This window comes from Linepithema humile, chromosome 1 (assembly GCF_040581485.1).
Source record: "Linepithema humile isolate Giens D197 chromosome 1, Lhum_UNIL_v1.0, whole genome shotgun sequence".
Classification (NCBI taxonomy): Eukaryota; Metazoa; Arthropoda; class Insecta; order Hymenoptera; family Formicidae; genus Linepithema; species Linepithema humile.
This window is the reverse complement of record NC_090128.1, coordinates 40,172,893-40,188,512: the sequence shown is the minus strand read 5'-3', so window position 1 is coordinate 40,188,512 and position 15,620 is coordinate 40,172,893. Positions and strand designations below refer to the sequence as shown.

Genomic DNA, 15,620 nt, shown 5'->3' with positions numbered 1-15,620 from the left:
TTCGCGTCTTTCTACTTCGCGTTTTGTTTTGCAATATATATAACTGATCTATTTACAGATGAGACAAATCAATACCGAAGCAAAAAAAAAAGGATGGAGAAAACTATCTCGCAACATTGATTAATCGACGCTTGTTGCAATCGTCAATGAGTTTATCAGATTGGCTTTTTCTAATATAGATATCGAGAATTAAAGTGCAAAGAGAAGCTTTCGCGATCGTTTATTATTAAATCGTTCCTCTTGCAGAAACGATTTATAGTTAAAGTTCTTAAAATAATTATTATCAAAGTTTGGATGTTCTCTTATGTATTTCCAAACGTAGAACATTTGCTGTTCCCGGAAATTATTAATATTAATTAGCTTTTCTAATTTATTCCTCGGCGCAACTGAGTTTTCTGTAATTAAATTACAGATGAGAAAAATACTAAAGCGAAGAGGAGGAAAGTCATCTCGAAACATTGCTCAACTGATGTTTATTACTTGATGGCGCGGGTTGGATTTTTCAGGCCAAGGAAACACGCCTTTGTGCAAAACGACGCAGTCACGAGCAATTTCAAGTTACGACAACGCTTTCGAATGAAATCGGGTCGGCAATGGCGGCGATCGCCGCGTTTACCCCATCCTCGTTTATTCTAAATAAGGATGCACCCGCGTTCCGACACTCGACACGAGAACGCTATCGCGCGAGATTGCATTCGTCGCGTCGCGCCGTTACGTCGAAAACGTACCTGTAAAGAGAATGCAAATGCGCGATTTCCCGTTCGACGTACGATCGTTTTGCGTCACAACGAATGAGAACGACGACCGCTTTCCCGCAAATTCACGCCCTCGCTCGCACTGCGGCAAGCGTCCAAATGTGAGCGAAATCCTTCGTTCTGCGCGAAGAGATTATCGACGCTCGTTAATCTCAATATTTCGCTGGTAAAAATAATTTTTGGGGAAATTATTCTTAAAAAAAAAATCGTGTTCTTGCCTAAGTAACATTTATTCATCGAAAGTTGTACGCGTTTAGAGTAAACGGTGCGCGTAGTTATTAGCTATCGTTGCGTAATAAATCATATTGCTTTGTATCGCTCCGCTGCGATATAATAACAGATATTTCTGCCTTTCCTGCACAACATAGAAGCTGTTTAATATTATTGAAGCCGCAGTCGGCATTGATTATATCGGTAATAGCGCGACTGCGCTCAAAACCGCGTACAATCCAGTGGACCGGCCTTTTTAGATGCAGACACGAAATTGCCGAAGGTAAACTTCGCCAATGACGAGAAGACTCGACAACCAAGGAAGCACATTTATCAAAAAGAATGTAAAATTCCGCAAGAATAACCGGGATCGAAACCATGAAAGAGCGGACGGAGGCAATCGATGATGTTGTATGAAAGTTGAAAGGGAGATAGAACGCTTATCGGATCCCTGTACATCTGTATATAGATATATATATATAAAATGTGAAAACGTAAACCAAGCACGACAAGCTCGGCGGAGCAACGGATCCCGCGGAAATGATAAGACCGCACAATCTCGACGTTATGATCCGCGGATAAATCGACGAGCGTTCAACAATCCGAATCGTTCCCGCGAGAGCCCACGTGGAAAAAGAGCGCGCGGATAGATCGTTAAAATTGCCATTTCGCTCATGCGTTCCGACGCAGATTGGTTTTTCTGATACGCGATATGCAAGACCGCTCAAATTTTCCGAGCACGCTCGGTAGGCTCGCAAAAGCAGCAACTCGTCCCTTTAGCGCTCGCTCTGCGGAGTTTTAGTTTAATCCTTCGGGGACTGTTCCCCAAAATGTAGTTTTATCCCGAAACTCTTGCCGAACTTTCCGTTCGGGCAGTCCGATAACTACAGTCAGATAAGAACTTTGAAAAAAACTTTCAGGACGGGCTTTAAAAAAGTTTAAAGTATTTTTTTTATTTATAAAAATATTTATGAAATAAATCCTACTTTGCAGAATATTTAAGGAATAAAAAGTATACGGCTTCATCGAGAGGAGATGTCATTGTTCGAGCGTGAAAGTAAGGAACAATTAGCAACACGAAATTGGACGAAGCGACGTCGAGCAGTGCCTATAATCTCGGGAGATTACACAAAGAAAATCCGCGGTGGGATGATATTGCGGCCACTGTATTAACGATATTAGAAGAAGATTGAAGGAGCGTTTCCATTCGATCCCGAAGGGGTCCTCGAAGAAGTCCGATCTATCGAAGGAAGCGCGCGGACGAACATTGATCGCCCCGTGCCGGCGGCACATCGTCCTCCGAAGATCCCGTCGGTGAGATTTCTCGAAACTCCCGGCCGTCTCGATCGTCTCATCACGAATTCATTGATCGCGACGTAGTGGCGGCAGGAGGGGCGTAAGAGAGATAAGATCTCCTTTATCCGTGGAGGTGCGAGCACAAAGGCGCCGTGGGAAGTAAATTCGCCGGCTAACCAATGACGATGCTTGCGTACCCGACAATCGGGCCGGGACGAAGATAAAATTGATCGACTCCGCCGCGCCACGGAGGGAGAAAGCGAACAGGGAAGTAAAATGGGAAGTAAAAGCACGATCGGCTCGGAGATCCAGATTGCGTCGCAACTCAAGTATCATGACTTCTCGTGTTATTCCCGAGATGATAGAAGAACACTTCTTCGATCTGGATTCGAATTTTGCGGTTATGTAAGAAGATCGGAAATATATTATGCGAACGCGCTAGATAGTTTTAAACCGAACAAATAAAATCGCTTTTATCTCGCTCGTGATATCGTCGAATGATTTGCAATTTCAACATTTTATTTGCAATATCGTGGAAATTTATTTTAAAATAATATTTCATTTTAACGCTAGCGAGATAGCGCAATAACAAAATCATTAATTGTCGATATTTAATTTCATTATCGTTGCTCGAGCCAGTGTTTGCGCGCGTGGTTTCCGGTTTTGCGCTTTTGCGCATGACCGTGAGAGAGAGAGAGAGAGAGAAAAGATTCGCCGCCGATGTTAAGGTCGTAGAAGAGATTTCTTCTTTCGAGTGCCCCTTTCATCGAGAGTCTCATCGTGTATTTATTGATCGCGGTGAAGTACCGGGCGAGGATCATTCGCATCTTTAGACCGCTCCATGCTGTTTCTCGGACCGCACGAATGCTGCAGGTGTGGGTGCGCCCACAAACAATGGATCGACCGAGCCACTGCCCGAGAAAGAGATGGAATATTTATTAGCACGAATACTTGGGCAGGAACAAGAAACGTGGGAAGGGAAAAAAAAATAAGATTCAGAAATGAGATCCCGGTCAACTTGCCGGGGGAATCGATTTCGCCCCGGCGAGTTTCCGGCGAGTAATCGCCGAGATGCTGGCATGCGTTCTTGCCGATACCGCTTCTTTACGGGCGGATGTAGATAAAACTCGCATGTATATTTACGACCCTGGCATGAATGATGAAAAAGTTTAAAGGCGAACCTGTTACCGTCCGCAAATTGAACGAATGGAAAATGTAGACTTGATTTCTCCGCTGGTTCTGGTTTTATCCCCCGGCTGACGTGATTGTAAACGTGTGTTCCCGCCGCTGTCCGGCGGTGGATGCAGGATACTTCAAGATAAGCCGTATCAGATTTCCGGATCCGCGGATAATCGAACCGATGGGAAAGCAAGGAAGGGAGCAGTCTGGCATTCCGAGAACAACGGCGTCTCGAGATTTCGCTGGGATTGCTAACGCGGTAATGGCTTCTTCCAACCCGCGTATATATACGCAAGCGAATATACATACATATCTCCATCGAGATCGGGAACGCATCGAGCGTTGGATGAGGAGGGGGGGGGGGGGGGGGGGAAGGGGGAGATACATAGGAAAGCCTCTTCCACGGAATATTTAGCGCAGAACGGAACTCCATGATAATAACTCGCGCGAAAAAGGAAGCGAGATCTTAAGGGGATAAAGGGGGCGCGGCGCGGAGATTACTGAATAGAAAGTGGCAAGGGAGACGGCGTGAGTGAGTTCGATACTCGGCACATTGAATACGTGCAAGTATGTTTACCTATGTGCGCGGCGGTATATGATATACGTTCGAGAATAGCGTAGGTGGGTTTTAAAGTGCGCGGTATGAGCGGAATTTTTCACATTCGGAAATATTTTCCACGTTCCTCGGTCCTCTCTCTTATTTTCGAAAAAAATTTTAAAGTAGTCAAGTTACGAAACAATTGTTTTCGCATAAATTCAATGTGTAAAATCCATTCGTTTAATTTGACATTTTAATTCGCAAGGAGCAGAAAGAGTTGAGCGGAATATATATTTTATTATAAAATATATATATATATATATAAATGTTGAAATTATATCGCAGTCTGAAGACGGTTCGTTCCGTTTTTTTCCGTTCATCGATACTTCAGCCAGTCTATTGCGATCGTACCTAAGCCCGCCGCTGTATTCGCGTCAGCGCTCTACGTGCGCATACGTACATAACCGGACCTATAATACCCGCGGAATATAAATACGACGGCGTGGCGCGGAAAAGCGGCGGAAAGGAGTAACATTGTGTCGGTGCGTGCATATGCATATGCATTCTTTCTTCTTACAGCAGCCAGGACGGTGGGAACGGGCTCAAAAACGGTTCCACACGTGAATAATTTATACGACGTGTCCTACGAGATGGCAAAATAGGAGAGGGCCAGCGCAGAGTGGGGAGAGGAGGCGGCGTTAAATATGTATTACGTTGGAATTGAATAACGCGAGAATAATTCATATCGGGCGGGGGATGAAGTGTGCATGCGGCCGTCGCGTATTACGATCGCGCGGACGGAAAGGGGGAGAGAGAGAGAGGGGGGGGGGGGGAAATTGCGGGCCGATCGTGCGCCATCTTAACGAATGCGATTACGTGATTATACGTGCGATAACGCGTTTGTGAACACGCGGCGAAATATCAATTTACGTCTTCCGCGAAATTACTTTTGCGCCGGAAATATTTGATCCGCTCGCGCGGATGATGGAAAAACGAGCTTTCCACCTCTCGCCATGGGATATAAAACGCCGTGCGTTAACGCTAAATATTTTTCGCCGGGTATTTTCGGCGCGGTGCGCATACGTCGCGCCGAAATTTTGCCGGTGAAGGGATCAACGCGGAAAGCCCGGGCACAAGTGATTGACCTTTTACGACTGTTTCGAAAACAATGAAAAAATTTGTTTCCGCGATTTTAGTCAATCTGTCTTGCTCGATATTCAATATTTATCCTGTAAATACTCCCCGTGCGACTAGCAATCGCCGGCGATCGCAAATAGTGTCATGTGTGTATTCATCGAATACGTATTACACGTATTTCGGCAAAAAGCGGTGTGTGTTCCTGGAATTCTCACGATCAATCTTCCTTTCATTCCGCGTCTTTCTCTCTCTTCCTCCCCGTCGTCCCGTTCTCCTTGTTTCATCGTGCTCCCTGTCGCGCCAGAAAGCTCCTTTCTCCCGAAAGCTACCGCCGTCCTTTCTGATTCCCGCACGGGCCGCGGCGCGAAAGCTCGAAAAGTTCGCGACTGGACAATGAATGCCGGTCGACGAAACGACGAACTAGAAAGCTGGAAGAAATAAATAGTGGGACAGATGTGTCGGAGGTTGGTACCGCGCGGCGGTCACGGAAGGGGGCGAAAAATAGAGGGGAAAACTTCAGGAAGCCGTTTGCCGCTCGTTCGTACGATCCTTTCTCGCTCCACGGCACGGCGGACGATGATTCTCTCTGCCGGTTGGCAACTTTTCCTCCGGTCCGTCAAACAAGCCAATGTTTATCGAGCTTCGACAAAGAAGGCAGAATGACGCGACGGCCGCTGGAGAGTTTTGAAGCATCCGTCTCCGTTTACGCGCCGGTTGCCAAGGCGTCACTTTTCCTGCGATTCATCTGTGACACACTTTGTCTGTGATTCTTATTTTTTTTAACAATATTGGAACTCTCTTTTACCGTTCATCTAGATGAGCGTTCAAAGAAATCTCAGATTGGACAATGTTTTGAAGAATCGTAAAAGCCCGAAAAAGGAGAGCGCTGTAATTCTTATCGCGTTTTATCACCGAAACGTTCCCTTAAACGCACAAGTAATATTTTACACTTCGCGACGTTCCTTTTCGCAGAATATCGTTATTGCGCGAGCCACAAATAACATTAGTAGACACCGTTAACAAAGATAAGTCGCGGTATATCTTATCGTTGCTTTAAACTACACGAAAGACTCGGGGAGCATCCCGTTTCGGATAAACTCGTTCTCGGGACGATAATAAACGAGCTTAATTAATGGGGAGAGCGGATAATCTGGAGTTAACCAATCTAACTTGACAAACCTACTTAAACCGATGCCCATACGAGAGGACAGGCTACCATCTCGAGCTCTCTTTCTCCTTCGTGTAGCTGCAGCAACTCCATTTATCCAGTATTTAAACTCCTGCCGGCGTGATATTCGCCGAACGGAACGGCGAACCTTCCGGATTCGTCGTCGTCGTCGTCGTCGTCGTCGTCGTCGGCGGCGGCGGCTAACCGGCGCGAGATTTCTTTTTAGCGTGACGGAGTTAATTAACGATTTCTTCCACGGCTTACTCCCGACCGTACTTCGTCTCTTCCTCTCCTCGCCCTTCGCCTTACCTTGCCCACCCCCCTTGTCTTAAAACCTGTCTTTTCACTCGTCGCGACTCGGTCGTCGCACCCCGGAAGGTCGTGAAACGGGTTCGTGCGAGCCGCGCGCGCGCGCGCGGAAAGCAGCACGATTTTAATGAGATTCATTTCGTTCCGCCAGCATCAAAGCCCCGACGGTAGTAACTTCTCTCCGCGTGCGGCGACGTACTTTCGAAAAAGTGCGGCCTCTCTTCCGGAAGTTCAGCGGCGGCGGCGGCGGTGCTTCGGCGTCTCAGTCGCTTGCTCCTCTTCGTAATTATGCTCCCTGCGCGGGGAAAATAGGCGTGCGCGAGCGCGAACCCGAGAGGTTTTCTGATGTAACCCAACTACATTAAAGTAGCGAAATGAGGGAATTACAAAGAGCTGCCGAGGAAAGCTTTCGCGGACTGCCGCCGCGAAAACCGTTACGATTCCAAGATACGAAGAAAGCCGCATTTCCCGCGCGCAAAATATTTGAATGCCAATGAGTTCATTAACAAAGGAATTAATCTTTAGGCACGACGCGACTGTTACGCGCATTATTCTTCTTTTCCTTTGTTTCTTCTCCCGAAGAGCTACGCTCGAAGCAGGACGGCGGCGACGCCGCCGTTCGCGAGTTATTTCATCGCAAATCAAAAGTATTCGCGTAGCTCGTCGGATATTTTCCGACAGAATCTAAGCTGTATAACGGAGAAAATATTCGCGATAAAATGCTTTTACACGCGACAAAACTTATCGGAACGCCTTCGCGCGCGTCCGGCTCGTTAATATCCTTGATAAATATTCATGGTCCATGTAAAAATGCATTCTTTGTAATAAGAGATTATTTGTCGCAAAACAATGCGCTAGTGCACGGCGTACTTTTTTTATCTATTGCTGAGACAATAGCGCATTGTTCGCGGCGGGGAAAGCTTCTCTTTTTCGCACTGTGATCGGTTCCGCGTGATCGCGATCGCGACGGCACCCGCCGCCGTCGCATACGAGCGTTAGGCGAGCGCTGGTATTTGCACTCCGGGCTTTTTCCGTGTGCAGCAATGATCCGTAACTAAATGCAAATGCATGTGGACTGCAGTAAATGCAAATGCAAAGAGACGCCGCCGCCGTCGTCGTCGTCGTCGTCGTCGTCGTCGTCGTCGTCGTCGTCGTCGTCGTCGTCGTCGTCGTCGTCGTCGTCGTCGTCTCCTCGACTTTAAGCCCGCCTAATGCATTCAAGTGCGACGAAAGCAACCAAGTTCGACGAACTACGGCAGTGTGTAAGCTGCCGGCTTTATGCGGAATTGCAACAACATCGTTTGACTTCATTATTCCGGGCCCGGTTTAACGATAATGGCTTCTGCGTTGTGCGCACGCGGTGTCACTCGACGGAGATAACAGATGGACAAGTAGATGTCGAACAGACCTGGAGATAGTGCACGGTCGAGACGCGTTCTGCAACGCGTCACGACCGAGTGGAGTAATGCGCGCGATAATAATGCAAAACGCGTCCAAACTCGGCGCGAGCAATAACGTCCGCTCGTATTGTCAAGCGCCGAAGGTCCAAATAAACATCCATCATTGTGCAAAGGGTCCCTTGTTTTCGAACGTTTCCATTGTACTTACGGAGTTAGGGTGGCACGGTTAAGTATGAATGATAATTGTCGCATAGCTGTCAATGGCGCGCGCGCGCTCTCCCTCTTTCCACATAATGCAACATAATAGTACATTAAAGATACAGACTTGTAGACACCGGGTGGGAATAATTACGGTACACGGCGGCGACGGCGGCAGACGCGAGAATTGATGAGGTCTGAATCAATCCGCGCAATGCTCTAAATCAAGTAAGGCCTCCATCAAAGACAATCCAATAAATTCGTCGCCGGAGTACTCCTGCGAAGGCAATTATGCAAACCGCGCTCATTAACGAATGCAAAGTACACTGGAGAGATCTCGCAGTGGATCCCCGTGTACAAGCTGGATCGACACATTACTCGCTTGCAGGTAATTTATCTACGTTTACAGGCATGCAAATGCACGCCGCACACGCGTACCGGTTTCGAAGCGCTCCATTTATGGAAATCCTCAGCCTAGCTGACAGCGTAATATCTAATTCCCGGTTAAAGCTCCCGCGAATCGATCGTAATAACCATAAATGAATTAAGTGACTTTAGCCGAGGTGACTTATATTATATCGGACACTCCGATCGAGCGCAGCGCAACGTTCTTCTGGTCTTTATTACGCTTTATTGTACCGTGTTAAAAATTAAAATCGAGATCATGAAGTTTCTCGTGAAATATCTTTCCTTTCTTATTGCATTTTCTCTCTTAATTGTACTCTATTTTTCTGCGAGCGTCTCTCATGTAATTCCTTCATCTGTATTGACGCCGACGATAAAGACACCGCGCGATTTTTCCGATACAAAATGCTTCTCGTGCCGCTTACATTATATTCACTGGTACTCTCTAGATGCGAGTTACGTAAATTCAGATGGAGATACTACGCCCGACCGACATGATATTGCATGATATTGCATGTATGTGCAGCGTTAAAGTTCCGTAGATTGAAATAACAAGAGCTGACTTCTCAAACTTGGTTGTGAAGCGGAGCTTAGATGAAGTAGTTTTACGTTTAATTGACTAACTATGGAGTTAATTTCATCCCGCAAACTCTTCAGTTAGATCAATCGGTTAGATGAGCAAATATTCTCTTCCACTTTGATCATGCTTAATCGCTATCACGGTGATTTTATTAAATCTACTTAGAGTCTGAAATTAGATTTTATTTAATTATGTGCTTTTTTCAAAAGAAATTCTTTTGTATAAATAAAACTCATTCATAAGAACGCGATTTAATTTAAAATGCAGATTGGCAACGGGGAGCTTTCGCAATATTCCGGAGGGGAAAAACAGCTTGTCTTGGAAATAAAGGAAATTTACGATACTTAAAAAATGATAGCAATCTTTAAATATATCATAAATTAAATGATTATCGCATCTCGGTAGAGTAATACCAGAGAGAGAGAGAGAGAGAGAGAGCGAGATATAGCGGAATTTATTTACATTTAAGATCCATGAAACGGCGTAAAAGCAAACAACGCGATAGAATTAAACGATATACGACGCCGGAGGTAAACTGCGAGATAAAATGTAACATGCAGCGTATGCGTGTTTTCTTTTTTTATCAAAGAACATTTAGGAAAATCGGTAATCGGATAATCCGCACATAATTTAGAAGAGTCAGAAAAAGTATAACAAATTTGCTGCAAAAATTTTCATACTTTTACCTCGAGCGCGTTGTTTATTTCGCCGACTTTCGACGATAAAAATCGTTCGATACCACTCGAGCTCGCAACAAAAGCGCATAAATATAAATATAAATACGACAGAAGTTTCGAAAAAGCCGATAAGATCCGGAAAGCGTTGCCGTGCACTCACTGGGTTGTATCTCGCGACAAGCAGGAGGCACAAACGCATACATTGCCGCATTACGGTGCTCCCGGCTTTTCTAACAGGCGGTGGGGAGGCGAAGGGACGCAAACAACGGGCATCGGTAAATGCAAATACGGAACTGGAGTCTGGAGACGTCGGTATGTCCCCTCAGTTGAGCCCTCGGGGTTAATGTATTCGAGTGCAGCGTGAGCGCGCGCGCGCGCGCGCACGCCCGCGACGGGCGTTGTTTGTCGGCGTATGCCTGTATGCAAATGCGCGGTAAAGGGGACAACGCGCGCTACACCGCGCGTGGGGACCCCGTAATGTCGATCTCTCGATTGTCGACATTTCGACAGTGCGTTATGTAAATAAACGCCCGCCGCACGATGCAACTCGCAAACGGCGGCGACGACGGCGGCCCGTTTCACTCGCCGACCAATTTGGCGGGTGCGCGAATAATTTCAGACGGAACGAATAACAAGGTACTTCGGAGCGACGAGGCGACCGACGCGCAATTTCCGTGTTTTTCTCTGTTCTATTTCTCTCTCTCTCTCTCTCTCTCTCTCTCTTTCGTTTCCTTCTATCTATGCACAGGTTTATAACGCGGCTGTCGGTGTGGCGTACGTAAAAGGCGCTATCTGCGTTTGCGCGGAAAAATTAGGTTCCCAATAAAATGTCTGACTTTTTGAAGGCGCGAGTGCAGTTTCGTGCCGGGGGAAAACGTCGGGGAACCGTCAAGCTCGGTGACGCGGAGGAAATTGTTCGGCGAAGAGCGATCATTGATAGTTACAGAGCGTAGGGGAGACGGTATTCTTACTGTCGCCCGAGTGTCAGACATAGTTGCGCATAGTTCTAAGTTTCGCAGACGTAACACGCTGCATACATTTAACGTAAACAAGAACTCGGGATCAGGCAGTCGCGTTCGGTGCTAAATGCGCGGCGATAGCGCGGGCTCGCGCTCGATAAATTTAAAGCCGAACTATCGTTATGCCGAAAGAAGCGGAGAGATACAATAGCGGGGAATTGCAGTTACGCGTAACGTCTGATCCGATACATCGGCTAAAGCACGAAATAAAAGACAACTTCGACGTACGAATAACCGATGTTGCTCCCCGTCCCTTCGCAATTGATACAAGGAAGGAAGCTAATCTTATGGAAATTTAAGGCGACCGGAGCTCCGCCGGGCTCGAGGGTTAACTACCCCCTCGATCGACGCCTTGAAAATCGCAGGACCAGGTCGTGGCACTTTAATGCGCCATGACAAACAGCCGGTGTCAGGCGGGAGGATACGGCGGATCAAGTTTGAGCCCTTCGAAAATCACCGCGATCCCGGAAGATCGCCGCAGAACGACGAAGCGGGGAGGGAAAGGAAGAGTCTCCTCAATTGCGGGTGGCGGGATGTAATTTGCAATCAGACGTCGAAGTCGCAGGACGAAAACAAGGGAGTCCCTCGCGCCCGATTGGCTCGTAGCCAGTGACGGATCGCCGCGGTCTTGCCGACGGGGTGGCGTTTTGTCACTCTCGCAACCCTTCGCGGCGCGCGCGAACGACCACCCTCGGAAGCTTCGAGCTCACCTTCGGACTTCCGCGCCACGGACTCCGCCGGGCTTCCCTCCTCGGGCGAGCCTCAGCCGTTCTCTATCCTTCCTCCTCTCCGCGAGCGACCTCAAACTCGTCTTTTTCGGTCGGTGATAAATCAATGCGAAGCACTATTTGCGAGAGCGCTCTCAGGCGCGCTGGCTTGCCTTTTCCTAAACGACTGCGGTAAATGCTGCTTTTTCGCGCGCACCCCATAATTCACAATTTCGCTCTCGAAGCTGCCGGTTGTGCCACGTTCTGCGTACACGCGCTCGCCAGAGTTGTTTGCACACTTCGGGCGAAAAGTATGAAATAGACGATTTGCAAACTAAAAGTGTAGAGTTGAACTTTCATTCTTTGAATTTTTTATTTCACCGAACGTACCGGCGGTACTTGTATTAAAACTATTCGATGCCATTGTTTAAAAATTAAGCAATAATTTTATTCCATATGTTTAACATAAATCATCCAGCTTTCTCCTTGGCTTCGTGAGGAATAAATATCTCGCGTAATTACATACGCGTAAGATTTCGTGATTGTTCTCAGAGTTAATAATGTATCTTCCGACTAGAGAAACGATTCGACAAGTATAAATATCCCGCAGACATGAGCTGAACGAACCGGCTTTTCAGTATGGCAAGCGGAACGCGGCGCTAATTTCATAAATAAGTGAATCGACACCTTCGATGCCGCGGAACAAAGTTTCGAAGCACGTTCGCAAACCGTTACCAACCCGTGCGAAAAAACGCGTGCATATTTTAGCCTGAAAAGGATAACTTTAGGATTCATAACGGCGCATTTTCGCGCACCGTAACTTGGCGTGAGCACTTTGTACACAAGGTACATAAACTCGAATTGAGTTTGCCAATGCCAAACTCCCTTAAAAACACACTCCCACAGTGAACGCCTCGCGGAAGTTCACGCGGCTTTTACGGGACTTATAATATAACGGCATATTGCGGTAAACACCGGCGGTTACTATTACTGCGCGCGACGTCGCATTCGCGACAAAGTGCCTTGCCTTCGAACACGAGGAAAATACGCGGTGCGCTGTGTCCGAGCGCGCGATGTCGTTTTTATGGTTGACTTTTACTACTGAGAGAGATAAAAAGTCGCAAAGTGTCGAGTGCACTGTACGTTGCGTAAGAAATAAAGTTGGCGCAATTTACTGCCGCAAAACAATTGCTCGAATGTTTTTGATGCAATTAAACTCCCAATTTAATTAAAATTATATTAAATAAAATAAATATCATGTGATGTATTATATAATGATGGCTGACATTTGTCAGCGCGCGGCGATTTTCGATGCGCTTCCGAAATTAATGATGCACAGATGTAAATGAATGTGGAAATGCAAGAGTACGCTTGTATGTTCAAAGCGCGCAATTAGTAACAAACGTGGCTATTTGCCGCGTTTCATCAGTACGATTGTAAACGGGACATCGGAATTCACCGTCTCGAATAATTTGATTTGGCGATCGTACCAAATTCGTGAAAGCCGTGTCTCACAATCTGTATTTTAACGCCAGCGAATGCGTACCTGTTTCTGCACTCGTATGTACATACATATATGCACATATATATAATATATATATAAATATATAGATGTTTTAAAAAAAAAGGGGGAAAAAAAAGAAATATTGTTACTGACTAATATATTTCATGTACGATGAATGCGCCGTTTGCATACGAAAATGAAATATAGGTTTTATATTCACTTCACTTTTGTCAAAATCCTCACATATTTTATCAACGGGGATAAACTTTTGAATTTGCGAGAAAGTCGCGTTTCGGTGTAACGCCGAGAGATCTCGTAATTTAATAACGCGGGATACGAGCGGCGCAGGGCGGGAGTATGATAACTATTTAAAGTAGCTCCGAATGTCGCGACAACTATGTAATATTTCGTCGCTTCTCGAAGCTATTTACTTAAATATAGGAGTTTCATTATAACATTCCCCTCAAGGAATCCGCCACATGTTACATTGTGTAACATCGCGTACGCCAGAATAATTATAACGGGGTTAGCGGGAGAGAAAGAGATGGAGTGAGAGAGAGAGAGAGAGAGAGAGAGAGAGAGAGAGAGAGAGAGAGAGAGAGGAAGAGGAGTTTCAGTGAACACACAACTGGTGATTAACATTATCAATAATAATTGATTTCATCACAATTCGTTATTTCCATTTTGTACATGTCATTATGCAGATGGGAGAGAAGCATCCCGCGTATAATTAGCCAGCGAATATATAGGTACGTTTGCAACGAAATTATTTTAATATCATTTCCTCTCGCGCGGAACACACCGGCGGTCGTCGTGTTTAATACACGCGCGTATATTTAATACGAGGCGAACGTACGGGTAATACACGATGTACAACATGCGGATAAAAAAAAAAAAAAGAACCTCGCGTCTCGGGCTCTTCCCCACCTTTCAGCGGAAATGGAATATAATTTTCCTTCGATTTTAAACGTCGGAAATATCCCACGCGTATGATTGCAATAAATGCGGCTGTCGGGGATTTCGCCGTTGATTGATATTTCGCGTTTGATCTTCATTATGTGTGTGCACGTAAGACCCGAACCGCTGTACTTCAGCGCTAAATTTGCCGCATGGGAGCGCCTGACCGATGTGTACGAGTTTCAAACGGATACTCGCACTCAGCGTTGAACGCGCGGATTCCGGGGTGTCCCGGGGAGTCCGCGAAGTTCGCGTATTTCCGCAGGGATGGAAGTACTCTCTCTCTCTCCTCTCCCCCCCCTCTCTCCCTCTCTCTCTCTCTCTAAACGTTTAAGCGGACTAAATTACCCGCGGTTCTTACTAACGGCACTAACACACAATCGATATCGACTGGCGTGTTTTCGCGGTACAACTCGCTAATGCGAGTCGCTCTCGAAACTTTCCACCGCCGTCTCTGCCGTGTACGTTTATGTGCGCGCGTATATTTTGCGGATAAGTTTTAATATCGCTTCGCGAAAAGCACCGGAAGTGGAGAGGGAGAAGGAGAAAAGAAAAGAGAAAGAGCGAGAGAAAGAGAAGGAAGAGGCTGACTCGAGACGACGGACGAGAGTTCGCGAGAGCCGGCACCGGGTACAACTTTAAATCGTCCTTGCCAGAATTTCCTGGATCCCCTCGGCGAGTACGGACGAAACGGACTTCCTGAAGCGGCAGGAAAATCCTCAGGAACCGCCCTGCGCGCATCCCATTACCCCGCCGGGCATTTCGCGATCGGATCGGATTTCCTCGGCGCCGCCGACTCGAGCGTTAAATTTGCTTTTTCTATTAGCGACCCGGCAATACACAGCGAGGGAAGAGATGAATTCTCCGGAATTACTCGACCCGAATTCCGACCATGCACGAAGCCGCGAAGGTGGTACTCGACGAGGTGGTACTTCTTTCTCCGCTCCTTTTTGCACCTTCTCCGAGGAATCGCCTCGCCCCCTCCGCTTGTAAAAGTGACGGAATGACGGCGTAGCGGTAAAATCCCTCTCTCGCCTCTCGTATTTAATTGAAGGAATTTAACGCGTCAATTGCGATACCGTCCACCGGAAACTGCTAATATTTACCGCTGGCCAACCGCCCGTTATCATTATCGTTATTTGCTCGTGTCCCGCTTATGGAGCGCTCTATTATCCCGCAGTGCGTGCCGCTTTTCCATCAATCTTCCTCACAGCAGCAAAATTTTTATCGCTAGGGAAATACAACGTGGCGGCGAGCGTAATAGAAATATCAAAAAATTGTGAAGTCAAATGGAAAAATAACATGGATATATAACCGGCGTGGAAAAAGATACGGTTACACATTTAGGTCGGGGCTGAAAAAAATTACACAGCACCCGCGCGCGATCGACTGCTACAAAAATTTCTCCCATCAAATCGACGACGATTCGCGAATCGCTCCGACTGCTTCGAACACGCTGCACACGCGCGCGGGCCCGCTAATTCACTCGTAACAACCCTCTTTACCCATTTCCAGGACGATTGCTATCTATGCAGCAGCCCGAGCATTACCGTCGCTATCTGCGCCCGTTGCATTCCGGCG

At 46.8% G+C, this 15,620-nt stretch overlaps 1 protein-coding gene across 5 annotated transcripts in view; it reads left to right on the top strand.

Moving 5' to 3' along the window:
• LOC105677977 (neuroligin-1-like) overlaps positions 1-15,620 on the top strand; it is a 200,330-nt gene that overhangs the window by 141,105 nt on the left and 43,605 nt on the right. The gene's annotated exons all lie outside the window — the stretch shown is intronic.